Raw genomic sequence first — 23,839 nt, forward strand, 5'->3', positions numbered from 1 at the left:
GCGTCCGCTCTCCCCTCTCCCGCGAGGAAGTCCTCTCCCTCCTCCGCTGGCAGTTTGGCAGGAGGCAGCGCTCCGCTCTCACCTTTAAGGTGCTCAGCTGTCTGGAGAGGAGTGCGCGGGGTAGTACTTTTTCCCGTTGCCGGACCGGAGCCCACGGCTCCGCCCGTGAGGTCTGCGGGAGCGGGGTCTTTTCTGGGATTTGCAGCTCTTGTGTGTTGGGGGTAGAGTAGAAGTATTGCCAGGCGGTGGCTTGGGGTGGCCTCCCAGCTCTTTTGTCAGTGTTTTCATTGTTACTGTCATTCACGAAGGGGGCAGCTGGGATTGGCATCAGCACGTTTGCTCAGCAGCCTCACCACTCTCTAGTCGCTCAGCACCACGCAGGTGCTGAAGTACCTAAGGAATTAGATTAGGGTCTGAGCGAACGGAGGCTTCTGTCCACACTGCCTAAAAACGTTTTAGAGCTCTTTAAGAAAGCCTAGGGACTTTCCCTTTAATAAACGTTTTGTTAGAGCGACTGTTTCCTGGGATTACTTTCAGGAGTCACATTTCTGGTAAGTTAACAAAGAAAAGTTCCCCTGTGATTCCTAATAGTTTTCAGTCATTTGGTATTGGCTTATCAATAACTAGACCTAACTTTAACGTGGATCGCCTCATGTTTCCTTTTGCAAATAGTTGGATTGGCTAGTGACATGGTTTGTGAGACAGCAAAGATTTGGAGGAAAATTCATTGCTCTGAAGTTGCTGAACGAGCTCATAAATACATGCACTTTACTGACTCACTGAAGATTCGCTGCCTTAGGAAGACACAAAAGAATCATAATTTGCAAGCCTAACAGGTAGCTGTAGTTTTGTACTAAGCAAATGACATTTGACTTACCTTCATGGTCCTAAAGTACTTCATAAACGTTTAATCATTTCTCACAACCTGAGAGTGTCAGTTAAGCTTTTCTTGTTCAACACATGGGCTGTGCCCAAGACTGTGTACTAGGCAGAACAGGAACTGAGAAATGGGGGAGTCCCTAGCTCCTGGGTTTGCCCTCCAATTTAGTGTATTGTTAACATCCAGTTTATCAATTACAGTCTTTTCAGGGTTGTAAGTCACTAAGCTTCTTCAGTGTATTTTGAAGGTTAAAAAGTCTCAGTTTTCACTTTCATGGCCTTCTTTTGATTTATTTCTTTTGGTTTTGTTTTCTATGCCTTTCTATAAGTGTTAAGTGTTTTAAACTTTTTTTTTTTTTTTTTTTTGTAGCTTGCATTGAAATTTCAACAAAGGATTCTGGAGGAATCTTTATAGTTTCTTGAACATTCTTTGGGTAATAAAATAAGGCAGAGTTGACACTTTGGACTTGAAGAGACTTCTTCAATAATCTCAAATATGGGAATTCTTTTATCCGGCTCAAAACATTCTCTAAGTATAGCTATCATTAGGGAATGAAAATGAAGTAATTTCTTTCTTTCTTTCTTTGTGTGTGTGTGTGTATAAGCATAATTTTATTTTTTTCAGTGTTAGGTTCAGGTGTACAGTATAGTGATTCAACAATTCCTGTAATGGACTGTTTTCTTAAAAAATTTGAAATACAATCTTATTTCCCTAAACTTTCAAAGAAATCAATAATGCCATTTTGATAATGTGAATAGTTATAGACAACTTCATTGTTAAAAAAATTCAGAGCATGAGTGTCTTGTGTGTATGTATATATATGTGTGTGTGTGACTTTAAACTTAAGTGATTATTTAAAAAAAAATTTTTTTAATGTGTATTTATTTTTGAGAGAGAGAGACAGAGCGCGAGCCTGGTGGGGCAGAGAGAGAGGGAGACACAGAATCCGAAGTAGGCTCCAGGCTCTGAGCTGTCAGCACAGAGCCCGACGCTGGGCTTGAACCCACGAGAGACCATGACCTGAGCCAAAGTCAGACAACCGACTGAGCCACCCAGGCACCCCTAAACTTAAGTAATTATTAAGGATGAATTTAAAGCAGTGTAGTTGTAAAAGCTTATTTTGTATTTGAGAAATAAGTGAAGTAAAAATAAGTAAACTTCAACTTGGTTTGGTAACTTGTTTAACATTACCCAGTGTACCTATATTGATAACTTTGACCATTGGAAAAGTTTTACTTGTGTTATTATTGTTTTCCCTGGTGAACTACTCTTAAAAACTTGAGTAATAGGAGAGAGACAGATGTCATTGTGGATTGTCATTCTGTTCTTCCTACATCATTCAGATCATGTCCATAGAATTAAAGTATTTGGTTATGGGTGAAATCACATTTGCTTCAGTTCAGAAAAAAAAAAAAAAGTGTGTGTGTACTTTTATATATGTTACATGTATATACACATATATATCTTTGTTTTTATTTACTTCTTGTTATATGCTAGATCCACTAATAGAAGTCTAAATTATTCCCTGCCCTCGAGGAATTTACGGTTTATTTAAAGTAGGTAATAAGACAGCAAATACATTTTGGAGAAATTAGGAGTGCTTTTATAGGAGTTCTGAGGATTGTGGAATCACTTTAGGGTAGGATTTGAATTGTGCTTTGAAGGAATGGTATTTAGGTGGGTTTGGAGAGGAGAAAAGAACATTGGGGAACACCACAAAATACAGAGACAAATAATGTGAATAGATCAATTTAATAAGAATGGAAGGTTCACACTTGGGTATAGTTCTTGAGCCTGGAATAGTAAGTAGGTTGGTGCTACAGTATGGATGCCTGTGAATGCTATGCATAATAGTGATTTGACTTATTCAGTAGGCAGTCAGAACCAAGGGAGAAGTTTCTGAGTAGGGAGCTAATATGTGAGTAGCATTTTAGGAAAATTAATCTCATAGGAAGGTTAACCCTCAGTTCTTTACCTGTGTGTAGCAGGGATCAGCAAACTATGCCCACAGCCCAGATCCAGCCTGCGGTCTTTTTTTTTTTGGTAAAGTCCACTAACTAAGAATGGTTTTTAATTTTCAAAGGGTTTAAAAAACAAGCATAAACTAAAAAGTGCAGTAGAAACTGTCTGCGTGGCCTGTAAAACCTAAAATATTTAGGCCCTTTACAGAAAAATATGCCAGTATTTTACAGGAAAAATATGCTTCTAGTGTAGGTTAGTGGTTCTCAAAGTGTGATCTCTAGACCAGCAGCATAATGTATCTGTACTCTATATTTTCTCTTATAGCTTTTATTTCATTATTTCAGGCTCTTACTGTCTTATATCAAGACAGTTATAACTGCCTCCTAACTGGCCTTCTTTCTGCCAGTCTTATCCTCCTTAAGTCCATCCTCCACGTAGCTCCCTGAATAATCTTCTGACCACATAATTCCTTTACATAAATCTCACTGACCATCTTGCTTGTTGGAAAAGGTCTGTTTCTTCATGACTTGGCATCCTCCTTTTTGGCCACTCCCTTCTACCCCATCCCAGTCCTTGCTTTTACCACCCCTTAAAGCAACATGTAGCAGCTCTAATTGTTTCTTTAAATACATTGTGCTTTTTTACTCAAGCTGTTTGTCTGATGGAATGCACTTTGCCAGGATAATTCCTACTCTTTTAAAGACTCAGGTGTTCGTACCTCCAAGAAGCCTATCCTGTTGCCTTGCCTCTTCCTGGCTGTTTTTGATGTTCCTTTGTACTCTCATAACGTCCCGTGCTTAGCTTTATACATTTACCTGGTTCTCTGTATGTGTGGTCTTCCGTAACGTTAGGAATTGCTTGAAGCTAGGAGCAATATCTTACTCATTTTTTGTACCCTGAGTACTCAGAACAGATTTTATACTTAGTAGGTATTTAGTAAGTATTTGAATGAATGAATGTTAAAGTGCTTCACATATAGTAAATATGGACAAAGATCTTGATTGTTTAAATCCTGAAGAACAGCAGCGTGATATAAGATCATTGCTAGTTAAATCTCTGAGTGTACTACCAATGAAGAATGTTGGTGGTGGGAAAGGATTAGAAATCCTTTCACCAGTTGGGGACCTCATTTTATACAAGACTTTTAAAGAAGTGTAACATGCCTTTAGAAAATATGACTAGATGAATTTTCACATTATAAGCACATTCGTGTAATCAGTACCCAGCTAAAGAAACATATCAGTGTTGGAATCCCCAACCCCTGCTGTGTTCTTTGTATTCTAACACTAGAAAAGTTTTGCTTGTTTTTGATTTTTTTTTTCAACGTTTTTTATTTATTTTTGAGACAGAGAGAGACAGAGCATGAACGGGGGATGGGCAGAGAGAGAGGGAGACACAGAATCGGAAACAGGCTCCAGGCTCCGAGCCATCAGCCCAGAGCCTGACGCGGGGCTCGAACTCACGGACCGTGAGATCGTGACCTGGCTGAAGTCGGACGCTTAACCGACTGCGCCACCCAGGCGCCCCAGTTTTGCTTGTTTTTGAACTCTATATAAAGTAGGATCATAAAGTATATCTTATTTGAGCTTCTTTTGCTCAGAATATTATATTTATGAGATTAACCCCTGTTGTGTTGTAATTTGTTTTTTCTTCTTGCTTTATTCTGTTATGTGAGTATACCACAGTTTATTCATTCTCCTGTTGGTGGACATTGGATTATTTGGTGCAATGAACATAGTTGTACTTTTTTTTCTGGTAAAAAAAAGGTTTTTTTTTAAAATTTATTTTGAGAGAGAGAGAGAGAGCGAGCGTGCGCGAGCGCATTACACGGCAAGTTGGAAAGGGGCAGAGAGAGAGAATCCCAAGCTGACTCCACGCTCAATGAGGGGTCTGATTCAGGGCTCGATCCCACAAACCATGAGATCATGACCTGATCTGAAATTAAGAGTTGGCTGCTTAACCGATTGATCTACCCAGGCACCCCTACAGTGGAATTGTTAAGTCATGATTATGGTATGCTCATTTTTAGTAGATTCTGCTAAAGCTTTGGAAAGTGGTTTTACGAATTTATGCTCCCACCACCAGTGTATGAGTTCTAGTTGTTCTGTATCTTTGTCAACACTTATTATTGTCAGTCTTTTTATTTTTACTTATTCTGGATTGGTAGGTAGTGGTATTGCATTGTAGTTTTATTTTCCTGATGACTAATAAAGTTGAACACCTTTTTATATTAGGGACCCTATGATATTGGCCATTTGGATTTCTGCTTTTGTGAAGTATCTGTTACAAAGTCTTTGGGTCTTTTTCTATTAGGTTGTTTACTTTTTTCATATTGATTTGTAGTTCTATACATATTGTGGTTATAGTCTTGTTAGATTTATATATTGCAGGTATTTTTTACTCTGTAGCTAGCCCTTCCAGGATCTTGGTGTCCTGGTGAATCAAAGTGCTTAATTTTGTCCTGGTGAATCAAAGTGCTTAATTTTAAAGAAGTCTAGTCTGTCAATTGGTTAGTGCTTTTTAATTTCCATTTGTGAAATCTCTGCCTATGTCATTGTTATGAAACTACTTTCCTATGTTTAATTTTTAATTTTTATTTTTAAATATTTATTTATTTTGAGAGAGAGAGGGAGAGGGAGAGGGAGAGGGAGAGGGAGAGGGAGAGAGAGAGAGAGAGAGAGAACGAGCAGGGGAGGAGCAGAGAGAGGGGGAGAGAGAATATCCCAAGCAGGCTCCTGGCTGATAGCACAGAGGAGGTCATGAGATCCATGACCTGAGCTGGAATCAAGAGTTGAAATAAAAAATCAGATTCATAATCAACTGAGCCACCCAGGCACTGTCCCCCACCCCCCATGTTTTCTTTCAAAAGCTTTATCTTTTTTTTTTTTTAATTTTTTAAATGTTTATTTATTTTTGAGAGGGAGAGAGACAGAGCATGAGCAGGGGAGGGGCAGAGAGAGAGAGAGAGAGAGAGAGAGAGGAGAGAGGAGAGAGAATGAATCCAAAGCAGGCTCCAGGCTCTGAGCCTTCGGCACAGAGCCCGATGCGGGGCTCGAACTCACCAATGGTGAGATCATGACCTGAGCTGATGTTAGCCACCCAACAGACTGATTGAGCCACACTGGCACCCCTAAAAGCTTTATCTTTTTACCTTTCATATTTATATCAATAATTCATCTGGTTGATAGCTGTATGTGTATGAAGTAGGTATATTACATAAATTTTTTTTGTTGAACTAAATGTAGATACAGAAAAAGTATTCAAGTGTACACTTTGATGAATATTCAGATTTAACATACTCTATGTAACCAGCCTGTTATATCAAGAAATAGAATGTTGTCAGCATTCCAGAAGGATACATTATGTTTTAATGTTTAAAAAAAAATTTTTTTTAAATGTTTTTATTTATTTTTGAGACAGACAGAGACAGAGCATGAGCAGGGGAGGGGCAGAGAGAGGGAGACACAGAATCTGAAGCAGGCTCCAGGCTCTGAGCTGTCAGCACAGAGCCCAACACGGGACTCTAACTCATGGACTGTGAGATCATGACCTGAGCTGAAGTTGGATGCTTAACCAACTGAACCACCCAGGTGCCCTGTTTAAATGTTTTTTGAAATTGGTATGTCTAAGTGTATATTTAATGTGGGGCCTTTCCCCCCTACCCTGTCCCCAAAAATGGTTGTTATATTGATGGTACATCTCATAATTACTGGTGTCCTGGAATCAAGGAAATATAGCAAAGTCTGATGATTTCAGAAAACATTCTTGAAGTGTTTGTATGATATATATCTTAAAAAAAATTTTTTTTTTAATGCTTATTTTTGAGAGAGAGAAAGAGAGCATGTGTGTGAGTATGGGGGAAGGGTACAGAGAGAGAGAGAGAGAGAGAGAGAGAGAGAGACAGAATCTGAAGCAGGCTCCATGCTGTCAGCACAGAACCTGACATGGGGTTCAAACCCATGAACTGTGAGATCATGACCTGAGCTCAAGTTGGACACTTAACTGACTGAGCCACCTGGGCACCCCTGTATGATATATGTCTTAATTGCAGTTTTACTTTTTGAGTTGTTTTATTCATTTTGCCATATTTCTAAACTTTTAATAAAATTTTGTCAGGGAGCTGTGGTTGGAAAACTGCAATTGTTTTACTTTTTTGACATGTGCCTTGAGTTTAGAGTGTCAAAATACATCTCGGTGTGTGAGAAATTGAAAAACTGTCTAATAAAGATATTCTCCTTTGAAGTAAAGAGATTATATGTATAATATTTAGTCTTAAAATTAACTTTTTAGGTTACTAGACACAGTGTTCTGTATGCTGATTTTTCTTTGCATTTCATCCTGCTGTTTTACTTGGAAAAAGGCAAGAAGGAAAGAACAAATTTAATAGGCAAACTGTTAAAGTTTTGTTTGATTACCACTGGCTCTTTCTCACTTTCCTTCTTGTTTTTTCTCATGTATTTTCCAAGTCAAAGTCATCTTTCTTACCTCCATGGTATAGTTTGTAGTTATCTCCTTTTGGATTTTTGTCCATTTGAAAGACCAGGATGATAGCAAAAATGTCCTTCATTAAACATATTCCATGGGTATGTTTCCTATATTTGTATATAATCTGTAATCCTCAAGGACACTACAAGGTTGGTATTGTCTCCATTTATGGATGTGGAAATAATGACTCAGAGGTTGAATAACTTGTTTAAGGTATATTTAAGTGGAGGAGTCTGATTGCAGGCAGCCAGTCTGACTGCAAGGAGATATGGTGAGATATGCTGCTCCAAACATTGAAGTTTTCTGCTCTTCAGGTTTTTTCTAAACTATTGACATTTAACTCACACTTGTGTATATCTTATGGTTTATAAGGCATTTTCTCATACATTTTTGATTTTCACAATAATCCTGTGATTAGGTATAGTATAGGTAAGGCAGGCAGGCTTTAATCCACCCCCTCCTTCCTCTCTTATTGATGAGAAACTAAGACTTGGCGGATGCTAAATTGCCTGAGTCATACTACTGGTAAACGGCGAACTAGGATTTGAACACAGGACTTCTGGCTGAAGGCTACTGTTTTTTGTTTGTAGTGCTGCTGGAGTAAGAGAGAAGTGGAATTATTTGGAGTCAGTAAGCATCTCTATAATTGTTAAATAAATGTTTTAGATTATAAAATAATAAAAGTGTGACTAGAAACACTTATGAATATTGAATATTATTCATAGAAAATAAATACTGGTAAAGGAATTGGTTTATTTTAATTAGGCTGGTCCCAGAATTTGAATCAGGCCGAACAAAACTTGATACTTCTGGAGAGGCTTTGTTTAACATTCAGTGATTCAATATTGAATAAATTGAGCTCTGTGTGAAGGGTACTGCTCTAGGGACTAGTAGTGTAGCAGGAGATGAAACAAACAAAAATCCCTAGAGTGTATATTCTGTTTGGAGGAGATAGACAATAAATAAGGTAAGTAAGTAAAATATATAGTATATTAGACATGGGAAAGTGCTATGGAGAATTATAAAGCAAATCAGAGCTGCTGGTGCATAAAAATGTTTAAGAATCGGAGGGAAGTTGCAATTTTAAATAACATTGGAAGGGAAGACTTCATTTGAATGACTTTGAGTGAAGACTTGAAGTAAAGGAGAGAGAGCAAGCCTTGCATTGTAGGTAATTTTAGAGGCCAAGATAATTTTTTAAGTTTATTTATTTTTGAGAGACAAAGACAGCATGAGTGGGGGAGAGGCAGAGAGAGATGGAGAAAGAGAGAATCCCAGGCAGGCTCCACACAGTGCAGAGCCTGACATGGGGCTCAAACTCACAAAACTCACATGACCTGAGCTGAAAGCATGAGACTCTTAACCGACTGAGCCACCCGGGCGCCCCTAGAGGCCAAGATAATTTTAGGCTGAAGGTACGTCAAGTTCAGAGGTCCTGAAGCTAAAGCTGGCTTGGAGTATTGGAGAAACAGCAAGGAGGCCATTGCAACTGGTATGAAGTGACATGGATAGAGTAGTGTGATATGAGGTTAAAAGTAAATGGCTGGAGCAGAGGCACAGAGGTGCTTTGGTCAGATAGGTCTTGAAGACCATTGTAAGGACTTTTCTTGAGTGAGACAGCTGTTGGAAGGTTTTGAGCAGTTGATGACATGCTCCATTTAGATTTACTAGAATCACTTGACGCTGTATTGAGTGTCAGGGAGTGGTGAAGCCGGTGGCAAGGGCAGAACCAGAGAGACCAGTTACGAGTAAGCACTAATCCAAGTAAGAGATGATAAAGGCTGGCATTGAGTAATAATAGCAGTGGAGGCAGGTCAGAGTGATTGGTTACTGGATATATTTTGAAGGTAGAGCTGACGGGATTTGCTGCCATACTTGGAAGTGGGGTATGAGAGAAATAAGTCACAGGTATTTCTTTCTTTCTTTTTTTTTTTTTTTAATTTTTAAAATGTTTATTCATTTTTTTTGAGAGACAGAGATACAGAGTGTGAGTGGGGGAGGGGCAGAGAGAGAGGGAGACAGAGAATCTGAAGCAGGCTCCAAACTCTGAGCTGTCAGCACAGAGCCCGATGCAGGGCTCAAACTCACAAACCATGAGATCATGGCCTGAGCCAAAGTCGGCCACTTAACCGGCTGAGCCACCCAGGCGCTCCAGTCACGGATATTTCTTAAGGTTTATCTGTTAGAAATTGCAGTAATGGAGTTGCTACCACCTGAGGTAGGGAAGACTTATGAGAAAAAAAAAAAATTGGTAGAGGAAGGTTAGGAGCTCTATTTTGGTTTGTTAAATTTTGAGGTACTTACTGTAAGTCACGTGGGTACATGAGCCTAGACTTTAGGGGAGAGGCCTAGACTGGAGATGTAAAATTGGGAATTATCATTATATAGATGGTATTTAAAGCCAAGTGTCCGGTGAAATCACAAGAATGGGAATAGCTAGGCCAAAGAGGTTCATGACTAAGCCTTAAAACGATTCCAACCTGAAGAGGTTGGGTAGGTGAGGGAGATCATGTAAGGAAGACCAACTGAGCATCTCATTAGGTGGAGAATGAGATAGCCCAGGACCCAAGTAAAGAAAATGCTTGAAGGGGCGCCTGGGTGGCTCAGTCGGTTGAGCGCCGACTTCGGCTCAGGTCATGATCTCGCCGTCCGTGAGTTCGAGCCCCGCATCGGGCCCCTGTGCTGACAGCTCAGAGCCCGGAGCCTGTTTCAATTCTGTGTCTCCCTCTCTCTGACCCTCCCCCATTCATGCTCTGTCTCTCTCTGTCTCAAAAATAAATAAACGTAAAAAAAAAAAAAAATTAAAAAAAAAAAAAGAAAGAAAATGCTTGAAGACATCTCAGTGCAGTTAATATAGATTTGCCTTGGAGTTTTTTCTTTGACATACACATTTCAGTCTTGTCTAGGCTGCTCTGCTCTTCGACATCGTTTATGCTATTGCCAGAGCTTCTCAACTTGTTGCCTACTTTCCATTCTGTTCTTTACACAACAGAGAGAGAGAGAGAGACAGAGAGACAGAGCGAGAGAGAGGTATCTTCTAAATATGTGAATGAGATAATAGTCATTTTTCAGAACCCTCCCCTCATACTTAAAATCACATTCATAATTCTTACTGAGGCTTAGAAGGTCTTAACATGCTCTGACCTCTGCTCAACTTTCTGATTTCATCTCCTACCACTTATTCTTTATGCTGTTCCAACCATTCTGGCCCTCTTACTGTTTCCCAAATATGTCAAGCTTATTCCTGCCTTAGGACTTTTGCAGGTACTTCCCAAGATTGGCTAGTTCGGGCAGAGTAGCCAAGGAAAGGATATTTTTACTAATTCCCTTATTTTGCTAGTCACAACTAGGAGTAGAAATAGGAAGGGGTGAAAATGGGTGGGATAGCTTTTCTCAAAGTGTGATGAGAAACAGTAGTCCCTGGAGATGCCTTTGCAGAAAGGCTTTATGGTCAAATAAGTTTAGGAAATGTTGCATCTGTTTTTCTCCCTTGGGCCCAGATAAGTAACAATAGACTTGTTTTATGGCTCATTACATGGTCTGTCTTGGTGAATGTTCTGTGTTCATTTGAAAATAATGTATGTTTTCTGTAGTTGTGGGGTGGAATGCTTTCTAAATGTTAATTAGGTTAAGTTGGGTTATTGTATTTAAGTCTTCTACATTCCTATTGATTTTCCTTATTTTATTATTTATGTTAGTTCCTGAGAGCAGTATTGAAATTCCCAACTATAATTCTGGGTTTGTGTATTGTTCCTTTTAGTTTTGTTGATTTGTTGATTCATGTATTTTAAATATCTTATTTAATGTACATGTTTGGGATTATGTTTTCTTGAATTAACTATTATTATGTATGTTCCTCTTTATATCTGGTAATATTTTTTGTTCTCAAGTGTTCCTTGTTTTATATTAATAAAGCCAGTCCAGCTTTCTCATAGGTAATATTTGTATGGTACATGCTTTTTCATCGGTGTCAGGGGTCACTGAGACTACCTTCAGGTTTGATGAGCCCTTAGAAGGACTCCTAGAACTCAGAAAAGCTGTTATACTTACAGGTACAGTTTATTACAGAGAAAGGATACAGATGAAAATCACAGAAAGGGAAAGGTGAATATAGTGGAGTACAGGACAAATCAGGTATCAGTGTGTCCTCTCTCAGTGCAGTTGCTCTGACAGTGTTAAATTCTCTCATCAATGATTTGACAACAAGTGTGAAGTCTTGACCGCCAGGGAAGCCCATTTGGGCCGTGGTATCCCAGGTTTTTATTTTATTGGGGGTGTCAGTCTTATAGGCATAGAGCACTCTTGTGACTGACCTTAACTAATCAGTCTCCAGCTCTCCTGTCTTTTGCAGAGCTCATAGTGATACAGTGTGGCCCATGGTATCAGGAAAACAAAAACAGGAATTTACGACAAATCATATTGTTAGCATAAACTAGCAAGGCCCTAGGTATACGAAGACCCCCCTTTTTTTTTTATTGTGGTAAAATACACATAGCATGAAATTTGCTATTTTACCAATTTCTAAGTGTACACTTCTGTGGCATTTAAGTACATTAATATAATTTGCAGCCATCTCCAATGGTTTCCCCAACTGAAAGTCTGTACTCCTTAAATACTAACTTCCTATTGATTCCTCTTCTCATCTCCTGGCAACCACCATTTTACTTTCTTTATCTATGAATTTGCCTATCCTAGGTGTCTAGGTTAAGTGGACTCATAAAATATTTGTCCTTTTTTGTGTGACTTTCTTTACTTAATATGTTTTCAAGGTTCATCCGTATCCAAATTAGTATGTGTCAGAATTTCATTTCATTTCAAGGCTGAATAATATCCATAGTATGTATAAACCATATTGTATTCATTCATCTGTTGATGCAGAGTTGGGTTGTTTGTACCTTTTGGCTTTGTGAATTAATAGTCCTGTGAATGTTGGTGTGCAGGTATCTGCTTGAGTCCCTGCTTTCAGCTGTTTTGGGTATCTGTCTAGGAGTAGAATTGCTGGGTCATAGGGTAATTCCATATTTAACTCTTTGAGGAATTAGCAAACTGATATCCACAGCAGCCACACTATTCTTCATGCCTACTAGCAATGTACAGGGGCTCTACTTCCTTCACACCCTTGCCAACACTTGTTCTTCCCCCATTTTTTTCTTTGATAATAGCCATCCTAATGACTAATGATATGGAACATGTTTTCATGTGCTCATTGGCCATTTGTAGATTATCTTTGGAGAAATGTCTACTCAGGTCTTTCTCCTATTTTTAGATTGGTTTGTTTCGTTTTATGAAATTAAAAGAATTCATTGGATATTCTGGAAATTAATCCTTTATCAGACATATGAGTTATAAGTATTTTCTCCCATTCTATAGATGGTCTTTTCCTTTCATGATAGTATCTTTTCATGTACAAAAACTTTAATTCTGATGAAATTCAGATTTATTTATTCATTCATTTATTTATTTTTCTTTTGTTACTTGTGCTTTGGTGATATATAAGCAACCATTGACAAACCTAAGATCATGAAGATTTGCTTCTGCAGTTTCTTCTGAGAAATAAGTTTATATAGTTTTATATAGTTTATAGTTTTAGCTTTTACACTTAGGTTGTTGATTCATTTTGAGTTAAGTTTTGTATATGGGGTGGGTTTGGGTTCAACTTTATTCTTTTGCATGTGGATGTCCAGTTGTCTCACCACCATTTGTTGAAGAGACTATTCTTTCTCTGTTGAATGTTCAAATCAATTGATTATAGATGTTTGGGTTTATTTCTGGACTCAGTTCTAGTCCATTGGTCTCTATGTCTATCTTTCCTATTCCATTACCGCACTGTTTTGATTACTGTAGCTTTTTTACCCCATTTTTGATAGGTGGTTTGGTAAATATCGAATTCAGTAGGTGTGTTGACATTACTTCTTTTGGCACTTTATAAATGTTTTATTGAATTTTGGCTTGCACGGCTTCTGAGAATTCTGTGATTTTTTAAAAAAGTATTTGTTTCTCTCAATACAGTGTTTTTTTTTTTTTTTTTTTTTGTTTTCCTTTGTTTGTTTTAATTTTTTTTTTTTTTTTTTAAACTTATTACCATTTTCCTGCTATTTTATCATCATGTGCCTTTGAGTGATCTGAGTTTATCCTTTTTTGGGATTCACTAAGTTTCTTGGATCTGTGGGTTATAGTTAGCAGCAGATTTAGAAAAATACTTGTCATAATCATTATTACCGCAAATATTTTTTTCTTTTTACCCCCTTTGTTTTCTGGACTCCAATTAAAAGTATGCTAAATAGCTTGGTATTGCCCTATAGTTAATTCAGAATTTTTTTCTTCTTTCTCTCTGTGCTTCCTTTTGGATAATTTCTTTTAAGTTCACTGATTTTTTTTTTTTTTTTGTCTTGTGCAATATCTAAATTTGCTTTCAATTCCATCAGTGACATCTTTTAAGTACAAAAAAGTTAATGAAATAACTGCTAATTTCACCTGAATATTACCTTTTCTTTTTTAAGTTTATTTGTTTTGAGTTTGAGAGAGAGAGACAGGGAGACAGAATCCCAAGCAAGCTGTGTGCTGTCAGCACAGAGCCTAACCTGGGGCTCAATCTCACAAACTAAGAGATCATGACCTAAGCCACAATTGTGAGCTGGAGTCTTAACTGACTGATTCTGAGCCACCCACGTTCCCCTCATCTGAATATTTTCTTAAAAAAATTTTTTTAAATTAATTTATTTTTTAATTAAAAAAATTTTTTTTAATGTTTATTTATTTTTGACAGAGAGAGAGAGAGAGACAGACAAACAGAGCATGAGCGGGGGAGGGGCAGAGAGACAGGGAGGCAGAATCTGAAGCAGGCTTCAGGCTCTGAGCTGTCAGCCCGGAATCCAACACGGGGCTCGAACTCACAGACCACGAGATCATGACCTGAGCTGAAGTGGGATGCTCAACCGACTGAGCCACCCAGGCGCCTCTAAAATTTATTTTTTAGAGAGAGTGGGTACATGTGTGCATGCGAATGGGGGGAGGGGCAGAGAGACTGGGACAGAGGATCTGAAGCAGGCCCTGTGCTGATAGCATTGAGCCCAATATAAAAACATTAAAAAAATTTAAAAAAAAAGTAACTTTTTATTTTTTATTTTTTTCCTGATATCAGGGCAACCTAGAAATTGAAAATACATGTGAATTATACTTAATATTGGTTTAGAGTTATTTTCTTTTAAATTAATTTTTTTAATGGTTATTTTTGAGAGAAAGAGACAGAGCATGAGCAGGGAAGAGGCAGAAAGAGAGGGAGACCTAGAATCAAGAGTAGGCTCCAGGCTCTGGGCTGACAGCACAGAGCCCTACACGGTGCTCCAACCCATGAACCTTGAGATTACGACTTGAGTGAAAGTCGAACGCTTAACTGACTGAGCCACCCAGGCACCCCCAGTATTATTTTCTTTTAAATTAAATTAAGTTATAAATTTAAAAATACTGTGAATACATTCATGTGTTTTAAAAATTAAAGGATTGAGAAGCTCATTCCTATACCACCTTTGTAAATTTCATATTCCCCCTTCCTTGTAGGTGTGTGCTTTTATCAATTCCTTGCATGTCTGTCCATTGTTTTGTTACGCATATACAAGCACATATGAATATGTCATCATTTCCTACACCTTTTCAGCAAATGGTAGTATACTGTATTGTATAATTCTTTTATACTTTTGTACTTAACAAATTCAGTATTTGAAGGTCTTTCTGTGTTATAACACCAATAGTCATTATTCTACCTATCACATTCCCTTTTTTGGTTATTGCTTATTCTGGTTCTTCAAAGGAAGATAGTTATGATGCATTCAGTAAGGTGATACAGAATTGAATAGCTACATAAAGTATCATTAGATCTCTAGCAGTTATTTTGAAACTTTTCAGTCTCAGAGTCCCTTTATACTCCTTAAAATGATTGATAACGCCAAAGCACTTTTTTTGGCATGTGAATTAATCTATCAATATCTGTCATTAGAAACTAAAACTGAGAAACTTAAAATATATGTGTAATTTATTTAAAAAATAATAAAAACCCATTGCATGTTAATATGAATAGCATTTTTAATGAAAATAACTTTATTTTCCAAAACAAGGAAAATATGAGAAATTAGCACTTGTTACATTTTTGCACATATTTTCAATGTCTAGTTTAATGGAAAACAACTGGCTTCTCATATCTGTTACTGCATTCATTTTGTTGTGACATGTTGTTTTATCTGAAGCATATCAAGAAAATCTGGCTTCATACAAATATGAAATTGGAAAAAGGGCAGAATATTTTAGTGAACTATTCAGATGATTGTGGATATCCTACTCTGATGCTATACTAAAACTAAATTTTTTTTTTAATGTTTGTTTATTTTTGAGAGACAGAGCATGAGCGGGTGGGGGGGGTGGTGCAGAGAGAGAGGAAAAGATAGAATTGGAAATGGGCTCCAGGCTCCGAGTGAGCTGTCAGCACTGAGCCAACGCAGGGCTCAAACTCATGAACCAGGAGATCATGACCTGAGCTGAAGTTGGATGTTTAACTGACCCAGGTGCCCCTAAAGTTGTAGTTTTTTAAAAATTGTTTTATTGAAATATAGTTGACATATGATGAATGACACAAATGCAATATACCTGTGAGACTGTCAACAACAACATCAAGATGGTCTACTTCTAAAAGCACTTTTAGAAAAATTAATTCCAGGGTTGCCTGGGTGGCTTAGTTGGTTAAGCATCTGACTTGATTTAGACTCAGGTCATGATCTCACACAGTTCATGAGTTCGAGCCCCCCGTCAGGCTCTGTGATGTCGGCAGATTCTCTCTCCCTCTTTCTGTGCCCCTTTCCTGCTTGCACGCATGTTCTCTCACTCTCAAAATAAATAAATACACATTAAAAAAAAAGAAGAAGAAGAGAGATTAACTCCAATCTGGAATATGAAATCTTAGCAATGAAGTTTTCATACTGTTTTCATTAATATCAGTCTATCCTCCACTTGAAGTGGATCTTTCATCCTTGCAGAATTCTTGTAACACTGTGTATTAGTCATGTGGAAAGTATTTGTTCCTTGGGTTATATAGATCTTCCAAATGTTTACACATTTTATCAGTCATTGTTAAAGAATCACATTTGTTAATATCACCATTATTGTCAGAAAATCCTGTTTGACTTTGGAAGGTTTTAAGCCCTTAATGGTAGAAACAAGTTTTGCAAAATTTCAGTTTTCTCAAAGCTTGGATTTTATACTCAGCAATATACATTGACAGGTATGTTTTTTGATGTGATAGGCTCACTGTTGATTTTCAAGGAAATATCTGCTAAATACTCAAGATTAAGTAACCAGTATTTGTCAGTCATTGTTTCAAGAAAAACGGTGTTCCATAAAAAAGTGGCTAGGTCAGCTTGCAACTCAGTCATGTAAGTGCTTTCCCTTGAGACAACTGTCATACTTCCCATGTCAGCACACAGAATATTGAAAAGTGTATACTCCAGGCTTGAAATTTAATAAAATTTGTAATATTTACGGCTCTAGCTACATCAAAGACATTTTTAAAAGAAACTGGCTTTTTCTTTTTTTTAAAGTTTGGTAAGTGTGTGGTGGTGAAGACTGTAATAACTGCTAATATTGTTTAGTGCTATTGCTATTAAGATCCCAGCAGTTTGACCTAGTTACTTTTCAACCATCAAAGTAAATACCAATACAGTGAAAGAAACAGTCTTTTAGTATTATTATGAAAATAATTTTAACTTAGTGGACCTTCTGAAAGGGTCTTGGGGATCCCCAGGAATCTGGAAATATTACTCTGAGAACTGCTGGTGTGTAGAAATCCTCACTTCTTCCTTTGCAATTGTATTAAGCCCTCACCAAAAACAAACAAGCCCTCAAGATTTGTCTATTGTAGCAACTGTCAATCTTACTGTCTTTTCTTCTTGTCTCCCCCCCCCGCCCCCCCCCCGCCCCTAACATACCCTGTACTATAATATACTCCTTCCACTAATTATAGTGGCTCATTTTTGCCTGATTCTGAGTAGGATAATGGGGGGATGTAATTTATAAATTGTAGGTGATTTTGATACACTTCTTCCTTCACCTCTGTTTCTTAAAGTGTGAGGGATTATTGGAAACCTGTTGAATTAGGATTGCTGATAAGTGGGGCCTAGATATCTGCATTTTTACATACACTAAAGATGGTTCTAATACAGAGCATAGAGAACCACTGCTTTGAGACTTTAGGAAGAAAACTGGGTTGCTCGGAGTGGATGCTACCACCATTTTCAGTTTTGTATTTACTGGTCAGACTGAAAGGTGACATCACCACTATCATCTTTGCATTTCTAGCGCCCAAAGTAGCATCTGGCACATAACAGGAGCTCACTAAATGCTTTATGAATGATTACATGATTAATCTGACTACCTTGTTCTGTTATTTGTCTGATACTAACTTGCCAAATATAGGATGACAAAGTTAGCTTTAATTTATGTGTTTAATTATATTTCGTAGTGTGCTTACTTTACAAGAGTATGTTTTAGAACTTAAAAGCCGTGTAAATCAGATGTGACTCTACTGCTTCAGTGATTTTCTTTTGTATTTAAGCTTCTGATTATGGATAGCCTGCATGATTTGGCCTATGCCTGACTATCCTACATTATCTTTTGTCATTCTCCCCCTTGTTCACTAGGATTCATGAAACTGGTACTTTTTCCTTCCGGATTCTTTTAACATGGTAAGGTCTTTACTCAGGGCCATTGTGCTTGCTGTTTTCTCTTTCTAGAAATTTCTGCCCCCAAGTATTTTCTTGGCTCTTCGTATTCTTTACGTCTCAATTCAGTTGGTAGCTACTTAAGGTGCCTTTCCTGCCCCCCCTTTTTTAAACTGTCTTCTCTACTGGACATAGAGTGGCTATGAAATAATGGTTCTGTTTATGTGTCATAGCATTGATCACAATTCCAAGTTATTTTGTTGTTTACCTATTTACTGACTGCCTCCTTTCTCTAGAATACATGCTCCATGAGAACATAGACCTGCCTGCCTTTCCTTATTGTTGTCTCCTCAGTGTCAGAAACAGTCTTGACATGAAATAGGAATTTTGTAAACTTCATTAAATAAATAAATTAATGAATAGGTGAAGAGAATATATGAAAGAAAATTATTTTGGTTACTCTATATATCTTTTTAACATTTTTATTTATTTTGAGAGACAGAGCATGAGTCAGGGAGGGGCAGAGAGAGGAGACACAGAATCTGTGTCAGAGCCTGACATGGGGCTTGAACCCACAAACCATGAGATCATGACCTGAGCTGAAGTCAGATGCTTAACCAACTGAGCCACCCAGGTACCCCTGGTTATTCAATAAATATCTTAAACTTAATAGAAAAGATAATGTCTATATTTATTAATAATTAAGGACTTTATGTGAATAAGTTTGTTCTACTAGATTACGTGAAATGTTACATACAGATTAGGGCTTCTGGTTTATAAGAGGGAATAACAATAATTTCTGGTAGGAAATATGTAAATGAAGAAGATAAAACCTTTGCTGTTTATAACCATCCAAGGAGTCATTTATTTTAGATCAGTTACCACTTTCAGTGTTACAGCTTTTATTTTAGGGATTTGGAAATATATGCAATATTTTCAATTTTCAGAAACACATTCTTTTTTTAACTTTATTGAGGTGTAACTGACATATAACATTGTGTAAGTTTAAGGTGTATATGTGATTTGATTCCATGATATATTACCAAAGAAGGGTTAGTTCACACCTCTGTCAACTCACATAATTACCATTTCCTTTTTGTGGTGAGAACATTTAAGCTTTAGTCTCTTAGCAACTTTCAAATAGACATTACAGTGTTGTTAACTGTGGTCACCATGCTGTGCATTAGATCCCCAGCACCTAGTCATCATATAACTGGAAGTTTGTACTTTTTGACTAACCTCTCCCTGTTTCCACCACCTTCCAGCTCCTGGCAATCATTATTTTCCTCTCTATGAGTTTGATGTTTTTGGATTCCACATATAAGTGAGATCATACAGTATTTGTTTCTCTCTCTGACTTGTTTCACTTAGCATAGTGACCTCATATTTTCTCCATGTTGACACAAATGGCAGGATTTCATCTTTTTTAATAGCTTAATAATATTCCATTGTATACATAACTGCATTTTCTTTATCCATTCATCTTTGATGGACACTTAAGGCTTTTTCCATGTCTTGGCTATTATGAATAATGCTCAGTGGAGAAATGGACCTCTGGCAGCATCCTGCACAGCTGGATCATTCACATCCTTTCTTTTTTTTTTTTTTTTTTTTTTAAATTTTTTTTTTTCAACGTTTTTTATTTATTTTTGGGACAGAGAGAGACAGAGCATGAATGGGGGAGGGGCAGAGAGAGAGGGAGACACAGAATCGGAAACAGGCTCCAGGCTCTGAGCCATCAGCCCAGAGCCTGACGCGGGGCTCGAACTCACGGACCGCGAGATCGTGACCTGGCTGAAGTCGGACGCTTAACCGACTGCGCCACCCAGGCGCCCCTCCTTTCATTTTCCCTTGTGGGAGAAATCACGAGCAGAGGAGGTTTCTCTTGCTTTTCTTTTTTTTTACCTTAAAAATTTTACAGCACTCTTCTTTAAAAAATTAAAAAAAATTTTTATTTATTTTTGAGAGAGAGAATGAGTGGGGGAGGAACAGAGAGAGAGAGAGAGAGAGAGAGAGAGAGAGAGACACAAAGGCTTTGAATTGGGCTCTGTGCTGACAGGGGCTTGAACTCACAAACTGTCAGGTTTGTGATCATGACCTGAGCCGAAGACAGATGCTTAACCTACTGAGCCACTCAAGTGCGGTGCCCCACTCTTCTTTTGAAGTTTATTTATTTATTTGGAGTGGGGGGATGGGAAAGAGTGTGTGCTAGCACATGCACAGAGAAATAACAGAGAGGAAGAGAGAGAATCCCAAGCAGGCACAGTGTTGTCAGTGCAGAGTCCAGTGTGGGGCTCCATTCCATGAACTGTGAGATCATGACCTGGGCTGAAACCAAGAGTTGGATGCCTAACCGACTGAGCCACCCAGGTGCCCCACTTTTTAATTTTAAGTAGGCTCCACACCCATTGTGCAGCTTGAACTCATGGCCCTGAGATTAAGAGTCATATACTCTGCTAACTGAGCCAATCCTGTGCCCCTGAGGAGGGTCTTTTGGTACTGAGCTGTGCTGCCTTGGGCTACAAGTGCCATGGGAAAAGTCAGACTTCCTCTTACGCTCTCTAGTGTGCCTAGACTTTTTAATTTTTATTTATTTATTTTTTTGCTTCAGTGGTATGCTGGAATTTTGCTGCTGGGCTCCTAGACTTCCACAAAGACTCTGTCATCTGTGGGTGATTGCATAGGACCATCTTCTCCAGGGGCTCTAGTACTGTGGCCAAGAGGGACTGGAGCAAGTTTGTGGACCGCTGCAGGATCCGGAGCCAGAACTGAGATCTGTAGGCCTGTTCCTCAATGCATGGGTGGGCAAGACTCCTCATGGGTCTGTTGGCATGTGGTGCTGATTCCCACAGCTCCCACTAAGGAACTTTTTGTTCATGGATACATGTCAAATCTGTTGAGTCACTTAAGACTCTCCTAGGAATGTCGATTCTGGTGTGGTTTTTTTTTGAAAGCTTTCCAGGTGATTCTGATGAATACCTTTTTGCTCTAGTGCTTTACAGGTGATTCAGGGTTTACTTCTCAGTTGGTGAGGCTGACCAACATAAACTGTGAGAATAGAAGGGAGGGAGCTGTTCAGTAGGACACAGATTAGTTTATCTAGTCTCCGTTTCTGCTTTGTATATAATTCTTCAATCTCTGAGGTTACCATATGGGCTGTTGCCTAACCTGTCAGTTGGCTCTTCTTGGGTTCAGACTCCCATTCCTGATTTAGCAGTCAGTTGTGACCAGGTTGGAAGGGTCATGAGGTATTATTACTGTACTTAGTACTACTTGTCTTTACGTTTGATTGCGGTGAAGAGGTAATACCGAGTGACTAAGGGAGAAGTTACCATAGATAGAGATTAGAAGAAGTCTTTCTGTGGAAGTAAAAATTAAATTGAAATCCAAAATGGTATGAAATTCTCAGGGAGAGAGATTTCCAGTAAGAGGGAATAAGTGGCTGAATTATAGTGAAGAATGTTGGAGAAGGAGATTAGGACTACATCATATAGATTCTTGTAGGTCTGGTTAAATGGGTTTTATTCTAATTATAATGGGAAATTGAAGTGGCCGGGAGAACTCAGAAAAAAGTCTGATTGGGCATTAAAATGTTTATGATAAACATTGAATGAAGAGTAGTGGTTTAAAAATAAAAAAATCTTAGAATTTTTTAAAATTCCATTGCTAATATGAATTTTAACATTAATGTATTCTAATCATCATTTTTTAATTCTTCCTAAATTTAAAAGTTATTTTTAAATAACTGACTTAAGACAATTTGTATTTTATAGACTTCTATGCAGTCTATTTACCCGTTTGTCCATCTGACATGGTAATAAATGGTTGGTTTGTACATATCAGTTGGTCAGGAAGTGTTTACTAACTATGCGGTAGTGTTTAAGAATTTTAGGAAGTAGAAGATCAGTACAACCCTGACACAAGTTCAGATGAGCCATGTGGTGGGGCTGCTGGGTTCTATTTAATGATTATGGCCGACATTTATTGAGTCTTTACTGTATGGAAAATCTATACTGTGTGTGAGGCATCTGCACTTGCATTTCTCTTTTAATATCACAGCCAGTGAAAAAGCTGAGGCTTCAGTTATTCAAGGTCACAGCGTTGTGCTAGGGTTCCCACCAGCTCGATCCACACTCAGAGCTCTTAACTACCATTCCATATTCCCATACAAGGCTTTTAATAAATTTATATCTTAGACTATTAAACATATATGTTTATTTGAAAATAAGAAGTTAGGGAATCACTTAACTTATAAAACATTTTATTTTGTGGAGCTTCATTGCGTAAATCGACAAAAGCAAGATAATAATACAAAAATTCTCAAATATGTAAAGTTTTTATCCCTGCATGTTGTGTAAACTATATAGTGCACATGTTTCAATATTCTGTCTTGTAATTAAAACACATTTTCAAGCATAGGAACTTTCATTGGTTACCCATTGTCTATATGGAATACAAGTAAACTTTTTTTTTATATCTCGCAGTGTCTGTGGGGCAAGAATCCACGTGTGGCTTAGCTGGCTCCTCTGTCCTAGGGTCTCCAAGTAGCTTCCTTTTTTTTTTTTTTTTTTTTTTAAGTTTATTTATTTATTTTAAGGGAGAGAGAGACAGAGAGAATCCCAAGCAGGCTCTGCACTGACAGTGTGTAGCCCGACACAGGGCTCTAACCCACGAACTGTGAGATCAGAAACTGAGCTGAGATCAAGAAAGAGTCTCATGCTTAACCAACTAGCCACCCAGGCGCCCCTCCAAGCAAACTCCTTAATGTCAGCTTAAGGGGTTACTTATTCTAGCTCTTCCTTTCTCAACTATGCAAGCTTTTATTTCATGCAACTGAAAGGTCATTTCCACGTTTGTGCTTTTGTGCAGAGCTTCCTTCTGTTTGGAAATACTCTGCCATCTTCTGCTTTTCTGGTTCAGCTTTTAAGACCTAAGTTAATTTATTTTTTTTCCTTCATCTGAACTCTTAAATCTCTCATTAGGCACTGTATATATACCTTACCTTGTTTTATTTATCTATTTCCTCAGCTAGGTAAACCTCTTGATGGAAATGGCTGTCATTGATACCTTTTTGTAGTTTGTGTTTTATACATACAAAGAGCTCAATAACTGCTTGCTAATGAAAAGATGGTAAAAAGCCATATATGCAATGTCAGTAATATTTTTATTGTTATTTATCTTAGTGTGTGTGTGTGTGTGTGTGTGTGTGCGTGTGTGTGTGTGAGAGACAGAAAGAGAGGCAGAAGGGGAGAGAGAATATCTAAAGATCCACGCTGAGTGTGGAGCGCAGTGTGGGGCTCGATCCCACGACCCTGGCATCACAACCTGAGCTGAAATCAAGAGTCAAACGCTTAAGTGAGCCACCCAGGTGCCTCAATAATGTTTTAAAATAAACATTTCATTTTGTTCATCTTATCTCATTATAAATCTTAAGTTTAAAATCTAAAAATTTATATTCTTGTGGAAGATTTTAGTGTTTAATTTCATGAAGAAATGTAAGGTTGGAGCTCTAAAAGAGAAAAAAAGGTATGTTATGTGTCAGTCTGTATAAATAGCAAGAATATGATCATAGTAATTAATATTTTTAGTTTTTTTTTCTTTTCTTTCTTTTTCTGTTTTTAGTAGGCTCCACACCCAACATGAGGCTTGAACTCATGACCCTGAGATCAAGAGTTGCACGCTTCACTGACTAAGCCAGCCAGGTGCCCCAGTATTTTCAGTCTTTAGAAATGGATATTGCCTTTGACACTTGATATATTTAGTTATCTGTACCCCCAAAACAATTTTCCTGAATACTTTATATTGATTT

General features: G+C 37.9%; 1 protein-coding gene and 1 long non-coding RNA gene across 5 annotated transcripts in view; both read left to right on the forward strand.

Annotated features, from left to right (window-relative positions):
- MEMO1 (mediator of cell motility 1) overlaps positions 1 to 23,839 on the forward strand; it is a 131,202-nt gene that overhangs the window by 1,347 nt on the left and 106,016 nt on the right. The gene's annotated exons all lie outside the window — the stretch shown is intronic.
- Positions 558 to 2,922, forward strand: LOC125937561 (uncharacterized). The gene is made up of 2 exons (XR_007462431.1): positions 558 to 836; positions 1,250 to 2,922. It is a non-coding gene; the product is annotated as an uncharacterized LOC125937561 (long non-coding RNA).

This window comes from Panthera uncia, assembly GCF_023721935.1.
Source record: "Panthera uncia isolate 11264 chromosome A3 unlocalized genomic scaffold, Puncia_PCG_1.0 HiC_scaffold_12, whole genome shotgun sequence".
NCBI lineage: Eukaryota > Metazoa > Chordata > Mammalia > Carnivora > Felidae > Panthera > Panthera uncia.